The sequence below is a fragment of the Mirounga leonina genome, unplaced genomic scaffold (genome assembly GCF_011800145.1).
Source record: "Mirounga leonina isolate KUSES-001 unplaced genomic scaffold, KU_Mleo_1.0 Mir_53, whole genome shotgun sequence".
NCBI classification, from domain to species: domain Eukaryota; kingdom Metazoa; phylum Chordata; class Mammalia; order Carnivora; family Phocidae; genus Mirounga; species Mirounga leonina.
In genome coordinates this window covers 49,439,636-49,454,047 of record NW_023270807.1, presented here as the reverse complement: position 1 = coordinate 49,454,047, position 14,412 = coordinate 49,439,636, and positions in this window count along the sequence as shown.

The window sequence follows — 14,412 nt, the reverse complement described above, 5'->3', positions numbered from 1 at the left end:
TCTAGATAGTAATAATTGGAATGCCATTTCACATTATAAAATTCCAATGAACTTCTGAAAATGTCTGCAAATACTCAAGGCAATAAAGGATTGTGGCTTATGGTCCTCTCTGCTCCTGCTTAATGATTTAGTTTATGGATATTATTGCTGTCCAGTACTTGGTAGTTCTATTCTTAAGGGTATGTACAGTAATGTAGTATTTCAATGTAGAAATTCAAATATTTCACTCTTACATGACATTTGTGTGAAGTAGCTACATTTCCTTTACAATGCAAACATTCTAGTAGAACCACAGTATTAATCATCTGCATTCATAGTACTGTTCTTCTCTGAAATCAATTCCCTCATCTTTCCCATTTTCCTCATGACTCTGTTCTGTCTCCAAACTGCTATTAATTTTTTAATACAGAAAAATTCATAGATTTTTTTTATATTTAGTTCTAGCCTACTCATTTCCATAGGCATCTAAACTTCTATCCCAAATGGCTTATTATCATCATCATTAAAAAAAAAAAAACCACAATGGCTTATTTTCTTAAATAAGAAAACTTCCATCCTTGAAAACAAAACACATAACTATGAAGAGATTTAAAAAACAAAACAAAACACTTTACCATACTTCACTGCATATGGTCAGAGACCCTGATTATCAATATTGACGTGGTTATAGATATGCTTACCTTTCACTACAGACTTTGTATTTAGGTTAGCTAAAACAAAAGTTGAGCCTAAAAAGATGGTAGTAGTTTACATTTCTCCTTTTATCTTGCTTTTGACTTTCAGTCTGAAGGATAGCAACAGCCATCGTTTCCTACATTGTCATTGAACTCCATTCCATTGAGCTCACATACCAGCTTCAGTACCAATATCAAAATCCTCCCTGGGAAAGCAGCACAACAGGACTCTTACTTTTGGGAAGACTTGGTCCCTGTCAGGTATTTTTAAGTTCAGTTAAATGCTGTAGGAAAAGTTGTAGATTCTGGAAGCAAACCTGCCTTATTGAGATGGAGACAGTCAGTAGAGATGATCTGCCTTTAAGGGGATATCTGATTCACCCTTCACCCTTCCCCATGTTTTAATGATGCTGTTGTTTCTTAGAATATCATGTTTTCCATGAACACCTAACTATTGCCACTACAACTGACACTATTCACATCTCAGATGTTGTGAAGCAGTGACTACTGATAAACCACCTATGGAGTGTAGACTATTTTTATGTACCCATTCTTGTTCATTTTCTTTATAAGGCTGAGGCATGTAACTAAGCCATATCTCCATATCTTGACACTGGTCATGGTTCCCTTGTAGCAGGCTTAATTAAGCATTGGAGCTGATAGCTCAAATGTAACTGTGCATGTCAATCAACCGGAATGAGATTTATTATGGTAATAGCTTCCATTTCTTTAGTTAATCTTCAACTTTTAGTTAAAAATTCCTGGAATTAGTGATTTCATTTTTAAAAAAGCATCTCCAGATCAATAGAACGATATTGGGAAAATTATTTGGTATTTAGGAATCTCAGTTTCTTCATCTATAAAGTTGGTATAATAAAGCAGGTTTCTAAGGACTGTATGTGAAATCATAGCATATATGTAAAGCAAAGGTTACTAACAAAAAAATCCTAGAAGCCAGGTTGATCACATAAATTAACAAATCCAGATGAGTATAAGAGAGTAGGAATTTGTGGGACTTTTTGACACCTGCATTAAACAAAGGTATCCAAACACAGAATTTGTGTTGGCTACACAAAATATTAAGGAAGAAAATCTGGCCACAAATTGCTTGCTACTTGTAAAAATATTTAGTATGCAGGAGGTTCAGAAATGTTAGTTCTCTTTTTCACTTCCATTTTCTTTGTACCTTCTACTCTGACATATTGGTGATCTCAGGCTTATAAGTGGTAATCAAAGTGAAAAATAAAGATAGCTAAAGCACTTTCTATGTTCTTAAAGATCACTGAACCTCCTGGGGAGACACAGAGCAAGTAAAATATAACCAGGCAGGAGCAATAATGGAAATTGAAGGGTAACCAGAATATGTCTCCCCAGAACATGACTGTTGGAGTTCAGGACATGCCATCCGAAAATATGCTACTTTGATTGTTTTGAGCTTTGGGCGCTTGGAAACTGCAGACACAGTGAGAGGCTTTCTATGAATTCTTATCTGCCTAAAGACAGATCCTCCAAAAGAAACTCAGTTGTCATAAATACCATCCCAAGGAGTTTCATCAACCAGGGAAGATTGACTCTTATCACAGGAAAGGAAACTAAAAGTCAACACTGCACCCAGACAACCTTTGTCACAAACATATGCATACCTCTCACCTATTCTTCTAAAGGCGCATTCCTCTTTCCTAAAAAAGTTTAGTCTCCCTTAAGAGGCCTACGTCCTCCTTCCCCTTTCCCTATTAAGGTAGTATTTAATCCTGAATTCTAAAGCTACCCCTTTGAGTTACTATTTTCCCCAGGGTTTTCTCTCATACATACATTAGGTACACATATTAATAAACTTCTTTTTATTTTTCTCATTAGTATATTCTTTATTACAGGATATCTTGTAAGAATTCAGAAGGATAGAAGGAAATTATTTTTTTTCCCTTCTGCAAAATATAAGCCAATTTTCTATATACAATGAAATCACCGAAGAAGGATTTCCCTGTTGGGGTCATCAGGGAAGATTTCATAGATGAGTTGGCATTTGAGTTGTGTCTTGCAGTACAATAAGGCAGTCAATGGGAAAAAAAAGAGGAGAGTCAAGGGTATTAAAAATTATAGGAAACATTTGTGCAAAAATATAAAGAAATGAACATTCATGGCAACGATTCACCAAACTTAGAGTCCTGTATTCAACTAATTAGACAACCATAGCATGCATTCCATAGGGCCATAAGAATAAATAAATAATTAAAAAAAAAAAAAACTAGAGAAATGCTTACCTAGAGTCTTTAATTATTCAGCAATACCTTGAACTCCTAATGCCTTTACCAAAGATTTATTCCCAGCACCTAAAACAATTTGCATGGATATTTCATTATATTATGTACTAAATAAAAACTTAAACTCAGCATATTTTAATGGATTTCAACAATATAATCATTTGGGGATAACCCATAATTACTATTGGCATTCCTTGTCTTCTCACTCATGCCAGAGGGCACCAGCATTGAATGTTAGTTCTTTTATTCTTTTGGCTTCCTAATGGTTTGTTGAATTGTGTCAGGACCTTATTACCTCTGATCTGAACTGTTATAATATCTTGCTACCCTCAACTTATCTTCCTCCTCAATCTACTCTGAATTAATCTTTCCAAAACACAATTTTGATCCTATTTCTTTTCTGCTCAACAACCTTTAGCAATCCCCCATAATCTACCAAATAATAAAAATAATTAAAAAATAAATGCTTGAGGGCGCCTGGGTGGCTCAGTTGGTTAAGCGACTGCCTTCGGCTCAGGTCATGATCCTGGAGTCCCAGGATCTAGTCCCGCATCGGGCTCTCTGCTCGGCAGGGAGTCTGCTTCTCCCTCTGACCCTCCTCCCTCTCATGCTCTCTGTCTCTCAATCTCTGTCTCAAATAAATAAATAAAATCTTTAAAAAAAATAAAAAAAATAAATGCTTGTTATTCAGCTTTGTTCAAACTGTCAATATGAGTCTGTGTTTTGCAGGTCAAACAGAATGGGAGTGATATGAGGGAAACAGAACAAGTAGAGAGTTGATTTAGAGTCCTGGCACCTTTTGGATTTAAATTATAGTTCAACAACCACTTTTGTATGACTTGTTTGTTTGTTTTAAGAGTTGTGAAGGGTTGTTGTGACAATTAGAGAAAATATAATAGATGCTCCAGTATTCGTAGAAATGAACAGAACTGGATCTGGTTAAGATGACAGTTCTGGCAACACAAAAATAAGAATTTCAGATAAACGTGCTGGAGGAGACAAGAAGACCCAGAGGTATACAAGGAGAGGGCATCCAGGAGGTAAACAGGGCAGGAATTAACAGGAGAAACATGAAGTCGGGTGATTGATATCAGGTGGATATCAATGTAGGAAACAGGTCTAGGGAGTCCATTAGCAGGAAAAAAAAAATGAGCCAGAGAAGAAATTGAGATCAGAAGTTTCATACAGCAGAAAATAGCACCCAGTCTCAGCAAATGGAGTTTCCAGGGCACAACTCAAGTATGAGGGTAAGACAGAATATGAAAACTAGCAACAAGATTCAGCTGATCCCAAGCCCCTAATGTATGAATACATGCACCTTTTGATTTTCCTTACTTAGGAGCCATATCTGCTTCAGAGCCCAGAGATGGTAGAATCTACAGGGTAATCACATCTGGAATAATTAATATCACCCTGGGGTGATATTTGGGTGAGAGCAGAGATAGGGATCCTATCCAGACTCCTGTGTAATTTTCTTATTAAATTTGAACTGGACACACTAAGGTTTGGTAATTGTTTGGGGCTTACAAATATTCATAAATAAATATGAAAAAGACTTCCACTGTAACAATATATTTTATGTAGAGTCAAAAAGTCACATATATTCTCAAATATGACACTATAAAGCAGTGGTCTACAGAGAAGAAGATAAATGCATATCTAAGCTTCTAAACTCTAGATCAGTAGTGGAAATAAACAAATACCCTTCCCCCCTAGCTAAGAAGATTTAGACCAAATTTGTTTAACAAATTTGTATAACTAACCACCTCAAAATTTAGAAGACCTAGAACAACTGCTTATTTATCTCATGATTCTGTGGGTAAGCTAAGTGCTTCTCCTGGTCTGGATCAGTTCAGTTGATCTCTGTGGAGTACCCTCAGCCAGATGGTCTAGATTATCCACACTCACAGATCTGGCAACTGACAGGCTTTTGGCCAGAGTGTCTTCATTCTCGTGCACATGGTTTCACATCCTCCAACAGGTTAGCGCAGGTTTACTCACATGGTAGTTTAAGGATTCCAGCATGAATCCAGGATTACAGCATGAGAGAGCAAACCCCATTATGAAAGCTTTTATTAAGACACTACAAGAGTAGTTCTCAACCCTACCTGAAGGAGATATTCCACAATATCTGGAGAGACATTTTTGTTTGTTTGTTTGTTTCTGCTCCATTTATTTTTTTTAATTTTTTATTGTTATGTTAATCACCATACATTACATCGTTAGTTTTAGATGTAGTGTTCCATGATTCATTGTTTGTGCATAACACCCAGTGCTCCATGCAGAACGTGCCCTCTTTAATACCCATCACCAGGCTAACCCATCCTCCCACACCCCTCCCCTCTAGAACCCTCAGTTTGTTTTTCAGAGTCCATCGTCTTGGAGAGACATTTTTGATTGACATAGTCAAAGGGTTGCTGCTGGCATCCAGTGGGGTGAGGGCAGAGATGTTATTAAATATCCTACAATGAACAGGACAACCCCCCATCAACAAAGTATCATCCCAGTCCAAAATGTCAACAATGCCGAGGTCAAGAAACCCTGATTAATTTGACTCACATTTGTTAACATCCCATTAGCCAAAGAAACTCACTTGGCCTACCCAATATCAAGGAGAAAAAAAAAAAAAAATGGACTCCACCTCTTGATGAAAAGAAAAGAATTTGTAATCGTTTTTGCAATCTGCCATTGCAATAATAATGTAAGCTATTTGAGAAGGAAAAAAGAAGGCAAAACAGCTCAGCAGCAGCAGAACCTCAAGGAACAGATTAGGAGAGGAAAAGAGGGTTAAAAAATATTCAGCAGGACAGCAAACCTGGGAGGTTAGTCTTTTAATATTTTACTTTTGCTTAATCAAAACTTATGCACTCATATATGATTATGTATGATCTTTGCATTGACTTTAAGAGATGTTTGTCTTTCAAATTGGGTTTTACATATTAAAAACACTAAAGTAATCTACACCAATAGGATATTAGCCTACGTGTGTGTGTATATATATATATACATAGTATATATATATATATATATATACACATAGTATATATATATATATATCTATATAGTATTTAAAATCTTGGTGAGAAAAACAACTGTAATTGACCAATAAGTCTGTCCATGATAATAACTGAGACTTTGATATAGTTCATTAGTGAAATACCCATTATTGTATTTTTCTCTCTCCATAAATGAAATTAGGTATTTGGATTTTTAAAAAATTTCTACATTTAATGATCTAGTTATATTATGTAAGACACCTGGCAATAATGACTTAATATTTTGTCAATCTGAATATGTGAATTTTTGGTGTCAATTTTGTGAAAAATTATGATAATTGATCATTATTATTAGTGTAAATAATATAGAGTTTACCTAAAAACAACTAAAATGACAAAAAAAATTACATGGATGAACTATATAAAATTGTTGATAATTTAACCATTTTATGCCTGTACAAATTACAATAATATGTGGTTCAAATTAACATCACTAGCTAACTCAAGATAATCTGTATAATTTAAAAAATGTTTGGCAGATCTAAATATATTGCCTTCAAAATCTTGCTTCATGATTTGGAGGTCCTAAAATAACAACTTTTTAAAATCTTTATCATGCCAAACATATGTGAACATGTCCCATGCAAATTAAGATTAAAAAAAAAAAAAAAAGATGTTAGACAGATATGACCAGAAAATTAAAAATTAAAAAGCAGCTGTGGGAAACTTCCCTGTTTTTAGCTTATAAATTGAATACCACAGAATCATAAGTCTGTATATGCCTGTAATTCATCAACTGCATCTGCACATATGCCATTTTAATAAAAGATGAATTTGCTCATAGAAGTGTAAATATTATTTTTCTAGAAGAGATACAAGTTCTTCCTCAGAGCATCTTTGACTCCAAATCTTAATAAGAAGCAGTACAGTGGGAAAAGGAGAGCCTTTGGGGTCACACAGACAGACCTGATTTTTCATTTTTGCCCTGCTATTTCTTAGCACTAGTTTAGACTCTTATTATTGATAAGTAAGTTCTTGGAGGCTTAGCTTAATGTTTGTAAAATGGGATAATACTACTGTCCTGCATGCTGGTTATAAAGGATGAAGGACATAGTGTGTATAAAGCAACTTTCACTGTGTTAACTTCTAGTATTTGTTCAATTAATACAATTAATTAGTTTCTATTATTTTTGCAAACAGTTTTGCATTAGATGTCAATATATTTAAGTTGATTACATGGTGCTTTATCTTAGCTCATTTCTAGCTCCCAAGATTTCAAAATTTTTACTGAAAGTAGAAAACAAGAAAAGTATTCTGGGCTCCACCAAGTTCAATTTGCCTAATTATGCTCACTCCTTTTATTTCTCTCATCACTAACTTTTGTCCACTCTAGATCTTCTTCCTGGCTTTCCTATGCACATAACATACACTTTGATGAAAAATTTTAAACATTAGACAAGAACTTAATTTCTTCAACTTATACCTTTAAAATGAAATGTTTAAGTTAGACAGTGGAAATTAGATTAGGAAAATTTATCTGGATGGTCAAGTAGCCTGAGTTCCTGACTGAAACCTCATTCTGTATTTTGAGCACTTATGTCTGAAAACAACATAGCTTTGGCTAGCACTTGGAAAATACTTTCTCTGTTTCCCCAGTGTCAGAGCAATTTTCAATTTATCTCAGATGTGAGAGATAACCAAAATGATCTTAAATAAAATGCCATGTTCATTAATTCTATCCCTAAGGAAAATATGATGCATAGCCAATATTCCTTTCATTGATTACTTATAATGTATTTAATAGTCACATTATAAAACTTGAAGGACAGAATTATAGATACTTGCAGACTACAAATAACTCCAAAATAAAATATTTCTGCACAAATCTTTGGTGACTGGCTATGGCAAGAAGGCAATATGAATTGATGGGCTCATTTATCTCCACCTCTTCAGAGACCACTTCCTATTTTTCACCGACTATATTAATACATTCTGCATGTTTGACTATGAATAGTCACTGCTATGAGATACCTTTCAACAGCCCAGAACAGTCTAATATTATCAAGGTTACAGCTGTACTTGTTCATAAATAATTCATTTAAAATGCATTTTTTAATTAAAAAATAGGTCATATGATTCATTTTGAAGTCCTTTGGGTCGTTGGAAGATCATCTGGGGATGATTCATTAATGCCTTCTCTAGAATCTGCAGTCTGCTATCCCACATTTGTTCCTAAATGAACTGAGTAATACTGCCTGTGATTCCCAGGCTTTCATTGCAAAATTCACAGAGGCACCTTTGACTAGCACCTCCATGGATTTAAAAACAATATGGGTTCATCATATTCCAATACACAGATACCAGCCATGTGGTACTTGGAAACCTTTGCCCATTTGTCAGGCTAAATTGTAGCTCAGATTTGGCAGCAAAGAAAATAGGGCATCATATTTTTACTTGCATATAACATCACTTGTAACTGTAAACTGACACAATAAAATAGAAAATAGTTTAAGATATCTGTGGTTACACATATATATGCCTGCACTTGAGGTCTTTGGGGGACATGATTTTAAAATGGAGTAGTTATTGAAAACCCTATTTTCAGCTCTGTTTTCAAAGATCACTGACTGAATAATGGTCACTAACCCGGCAGGTGATTACAATTCTCCTAAGATTTGGCATTTGAGAACACACACACACTATTTAGGGATTATTATAGTTCCACATAGCCCACTGCAGGACCAGTGGTATTCTGGTGGCATCGATGGATAATGCACCTATGAAAGAGTACTTCACCGGAGCAATTCGCTCACCTGCCAGCAATGCTGAAGCCACAGGTTTGATCCCTATAAAATCTTCTTTTCTTTGCAAAGAGAGAGAGAGAGAGAGAGAGAGAGAGAGAGAAGCTTAGTTCAAGCCCATAGATACACACATAAATTTATCTTGCAAGGTAACCTGGCTTGGGTAATATGGTTTATACTAGTTCACATGCATTTTCAAACTCTCCCTCTTTATTGTTTTTTTCTATCTCAACACAGAAATACCTCCAAGAGTTGCTCATCTTAAAAATTTTAATTATAAAAATACAAATTTTCTTTTGACTCTATGTATACTAACAATATGATTATCCTTTCTTTTTAAAACAAGATGGTCTCCACTTCCTTGCTTATTCTTCAGCTTAGAGCAGTCAAACATCCATACCACATTGCTCCAAAGACATCACACACTAAGGTCAATGACTGGTTTCACTGAACATTTGTGGCATTGTCCCACTGGCCCAGTATTTGACATTCTGACACATATCCTTTTTTGCTTGTGTGACACCATTATCTCCTTCTACCTAAATGTCTACATTCCCAACACTTTGATTCCTTTCTCTAGTCACTGTATCTCAGACAGATACCAATATTCAACTTTCTTCAGAAATAAAGAGTTGTTAAATCCCAAATATGCATTTCCAAACCATAGACTGTGCTAAGACTTCAATCCATTTATCCAACTGCTTATGGCAGATCTCTGCTTAGAAGTTCTGGATATATCTCAAAATCAATGCTTAAAATAGACAGCATCATCATTTCCTTAATCTATTCTTCCTCCTCTCTAAGTAAATGCCATTATCACTCATGCTTACCCAAAATTCCACAAGAGATAAACTAGATGGGGGCAACGAACAATTTCATTTAATGAAGAGAAATAGATTGGCCCACTCCTGCTGGGTGGACATTAATCTGAGAGCTAGCTCCTGATCAAGGGAACATTCCATGTAGGTCTGGCCACAGGGTGAACAGTAGCAAATGATGCTTTAATTTCCAAATGGCTTTGACAACTGAAACAAAACCCTTCAAAGAGATCATTTACCAAGATTTCTGTATGACCCATCACTTCTAGCCCTGTCTCTAAGGACTATTAAGCATGTTCATCCCCTTTTCTCTCTTCCCTCTCTCCTCATTATGGTATAAAACCAAAGCCAGCCAAAAATCTGAGCTTCCTTCTCTTATCCTTCACATTCCTCCTCTGATACGTGAATACAGAACTGGTTTCCTACTAGAATTGGAGAAATGGGAAGAACAGGAGGGAGAAAATCAGGTAATATTTCAAAAGGAATTTTCTGCCACATTAGCAACAAGAATTACCTCTCTTCTCTGTATGCAATTGTTATTTCCTCCTTTTCTCTGCTGAGTGGTCATGATCTTCCAACTTCTAGATCCCTCTGTCATCACTAACAACAGCTAGCACCCAGATGGCATTGTTCACCTTTCTCCTAACTCTTAATTTTATCCCAGGCAATTTCTTTGTCCACATAAATAGCTAATCCAAGGACATTTTCCAATCCAAGACACTAGTGCAACTAAGAGAACTAATTCAGCACAAGGAGTGGTCAGGGACATCTCCAAGGAGGAAGGCCCCATGAGGCCCAGAATTCATTAATTTTTTGCTCTTGAAATTGGCAACTCTCTAATCAGACCAGGGAGTTTTTTGGGCTAACAGGTTGCCTGAGCTGCTACTTCAGCCATTCAGACTATAGAAAGGAATAGGCAAAACCTTTGTTGATACAGCATTTAGTAAGACTGAAAATAGATAGTATGATCTATTGCTGATACATACAGGAAATGTTGTTTTACTAAAGCTCTCCTGACTTCTATCTCCACTTAGATTTCTATCAGCAGCATATTTACTTCACATGGCCATGGGCCTTATATTCTGGCAGCAACTCTCTTCCAATCTCCATTCACAATAGTCACTCACCACCACCACTCTTTGACCTTCTCAAATCTCAAATAATATCATGTTGCATCATAGTCTCTTTTGTTTCTCAGAATGGGTTGGAGGGGTTGTTTATTTTTGTTCTTCAAATCTCTGCCAGTTTGCTTATACTTGTCAGCAATCTCACCAGCAATGAATGGGCAATCATGGAATATATCAACCAGTTATTTGAAGATACTTCTGTAATGATATCCATGAGGTCAAGGGAACTGGTCTACCTCATCTTCAAGAAGACTTTATAACTCAGTACATTTATTTTCACTATAACTTTGGTTTATATTTTTGCTACTTCTTTCTCAAAATGATACTCAGCAGAAACACAATCCTGAGGAAATTACTAGCTACCCAAGGAGAACTTTTAGCCACATTCCAGATTGCCAAGGAACAGATCATAGAGTGTATTAGTCAACACCCCTGGCAGAGGAAATCAAACCAGAAATATTTCATCATTCTGCTTCACATTTGTATAAATTGTCCATGCATAATGAAGGGCAGAGGAATTCAAACTTTTCTGAACTATATAAGATACTAGCTGTATGACCTTATGACTTCAATTCTCCTCCATCATACACTGCTCTTTGCCATGACTGAACCACTGAAAACACATAAATCCAATTCAAGATTAGGAAAATAAAAAGTCTAGTTAGTTACAGGGCGCCTGGGTGGCTCAGATGGTTAAGCGTCTGCCTTTGGCTCAGGTCATGGTCCCAGAGTCCTGGGATCAAGTCCCGCATCGGGCTCCCCGCTCTGTTGCTTCTCCCTCTGCCTCTCTCTCTCTCTCTCTCTCATGAATAAATAAATAAAATCTTTAAAAAAAAAAAAGTCTAGTTAGTTACATAGTTGAGCTAAGCAGTGCCACCTCCATCTCTGGTGCCTGCTCCATTGATTAGCACATACAGATTATAGCAAACTTTCAAGAATCTATCTTTCAATCAAGGAATATATAGGGACATACTTGTCTTAAAAAAAAGTTAGAGAGGAAAAAATTAACTTTCAGAGGTGAGGGTCCCCAAAAGAGGATTTAGTGTCAAGTCTAAAATGATCACTTAAAGCCCTCGGGGTATATGCCATCTGTAGCTAAAGAATCACATAAAGGGCCACTCAGGAAATGACACTGGAATTCACATCGTTCTCTCCACTCTTACAGTCTTTGTCTCTGCTCTGATTTCTCCAGTCTTTGTAACTTTGCCTTTTATCTAAATTTTCTTTGTTTTATTTTATTTTATTATGTTATATTAATACCATACATTACATCACTAGTTTTTGATGTAGTGTTCCATGATTCATTGTTTGTGTATAACACCTAGTGCTCCATGCAGAACATGCCCTCTTTAACACCCATCACCAGGCTAATCCCCCCAACCCACCACCCTCTGGAACCCTCAGTTTGTTTCTCAGAGTCCATAGACTCTCATTTTTCGCCTCCCCCTCTGATATCCCCCCCTTCATTTTTCCCTTCCTGCTATCTTCTTCTTCTTCTTCTTCTTTTTTTAACATAAAATGCATTATTTGTTTCAGAGGTACAGGTCTGTGATTCGACAGTCTTACACAATTCACAGTGCTCACCATAGTACATACCCTCCCCAATGTCTATCACCCAGCCACCCCATCCCTTCCACCCCCCACCACTAGAGCAACCCTCAGTTTGTTTCCTGAGATTAAGAGTTCCTTATATCAGTGAAGTCATATGATACATGTCTTTCTCTGATTGACTTATTTCGCTGAGCATAATATCCTCCAGTTCCATCCACGTCGTTTCAAATGGCAAGATTTCATTCCTTTTGATGGCTGCAAAATATTCCATTGAGTATATATACCACATCTTCTTTATCCATTCATCTGTCGATGGACATCTTGGCTCTTTCCATAATTTGGTTATTGTGGACATTGCTGCTATAAACATCGGGATGCACGTACCCCTTCAGATCCCTACATTTGTATCTCTGGGGTAAATACCCAGCAGTGCAATTCCTGGGTCGTATGGTAGCTCTATTTTCAACTTTTGGAGGAACCTCTATACTGTTTTCCAGAGTGGCTGCACCAGCTTGCATTCCCACCAAAGGTGTAGGAGGGTTCCCCTTTCTCTGCATCCCCGCCAGCATCTGTCATTTCCTGACTTGTTAATTTTAGCCAATCTGACTGGTGTGAGGTGATATCTCATTGAGGTTTGATTTGGATTTCCCTGATGCCAAGAGATGTTGAGCACTTTTTCATGTGTCTGTTGGATGTCTTCTTTGGAAAAATGTCTGTTCATGTCTTCTGCCCATTTCTTGATTGGATCATTTGTTCTTTGAGTGTTGAGTTTGATAAGTTCTTTATAGATTTTGGACACTAGCCCTTTATCTAATATGTCATTTGCAAATATCTTCTCTCATTCTGTCGGTTGTCTTTTGGTTTTATTGACTGTTTCTTTTGCTGTGCAAAAGCTTTTTATCTTGATGAAGTCCCAATAGTTCATTTTTGCTCTTGCTTCCCTTGCCATTGGTGATATTTCTAGGAAGAAGTTGCTCTGGCTGAGGTTGAAGAGGTTGCTGCTGGTGTTCTCCTTTAGGATTTTGTTGGACTCCTGTCTCACATTGAGGTCTTTCAACCATTTGGAGTCTATTTTTGTGTGTGGTGTAAGGAAATGGTCCAGTTTCATTCTTCTGCATGTGGCTGTCCCATTTTACTAACACCATTTGTTGAAGAGACTGTCTTTTTTCCATTGGACATTCTTTCTTGCTTTGTCAAAGATTAGTTGACCATAGAGTTGAGGGTCCATTTCTGGGCTTTCTGTTCTGTTCCATTGATCTGTGTGTCTGTTTTTGTGCCAGTACCATACTGTCTTGATGATTATAGCTTTGTAATAGAGCTTGAAATCTGGAATTGTGATGCCACCGGTTTGCTTTTCTTTTTCAACATTCCTCTGGCTATTCGGGGTCTTTTCTGGTTCCATACAAATTTTACGATTATTTGTTCCATTTCTTTGAAAAAAGTGGATGGTATTTTGATGGGGATTGCATTGAATGTGTAGATTGCTCTAGGCAGCATCGACATCTTCACAGTATTTGTTCTTCCAATCCATGAGCATGGAACGTTTTTCCATTTCTTTGTGTCTTCCTCAATTTCTTTCATGAGTATTTTATAGTTTTCTGAGTACAGATCCTTTGCCTCTTTGGTTAGATTTATTCCTAGGTATCTTATGGTTTGGGTGCATTGTAAATGGGATTGACTCCTTAATTTCTCTTTCTTCTGTCTTCCTGTTGGTGTAGAGGAATGCCACTGATTTCTGTGCATTGATTTTATATCCTGCCACTTTACTGAATTCCTGTATGAGTTCTAGCAGTTTTGGGGTGGAGTCTTTTGGGTTTTCCACATAAAGTATCATATCATCTGCAAAGAGTGAGAGTTTGACTTCTTCTTTGCCGATTCGGATGCCTTTTATTTTATTTTTTTTTTTTTTTGTTATCTGATTGCTGTGGCTAGGACGTCTAATACTATGTTGAATAGCAGTGGTGATAGTGGACATCCCTGCTGTGTTCCTGACCTTAGGGGGAAAGCTCTCAGTTTTTCCCCATTGAGAATGATATTCACTGTGGGTTTTTCATAGATGGCTTTTATGATATTGAGGTATGTACCCTCTTTTCCTATACTCTGAAGAGTTTTGATCAAGAAAGGATGCTGTGCTTTGTCAAATGCTTTTTCTGCATCTATTGAGAGGATCATATGGTTCTTGTT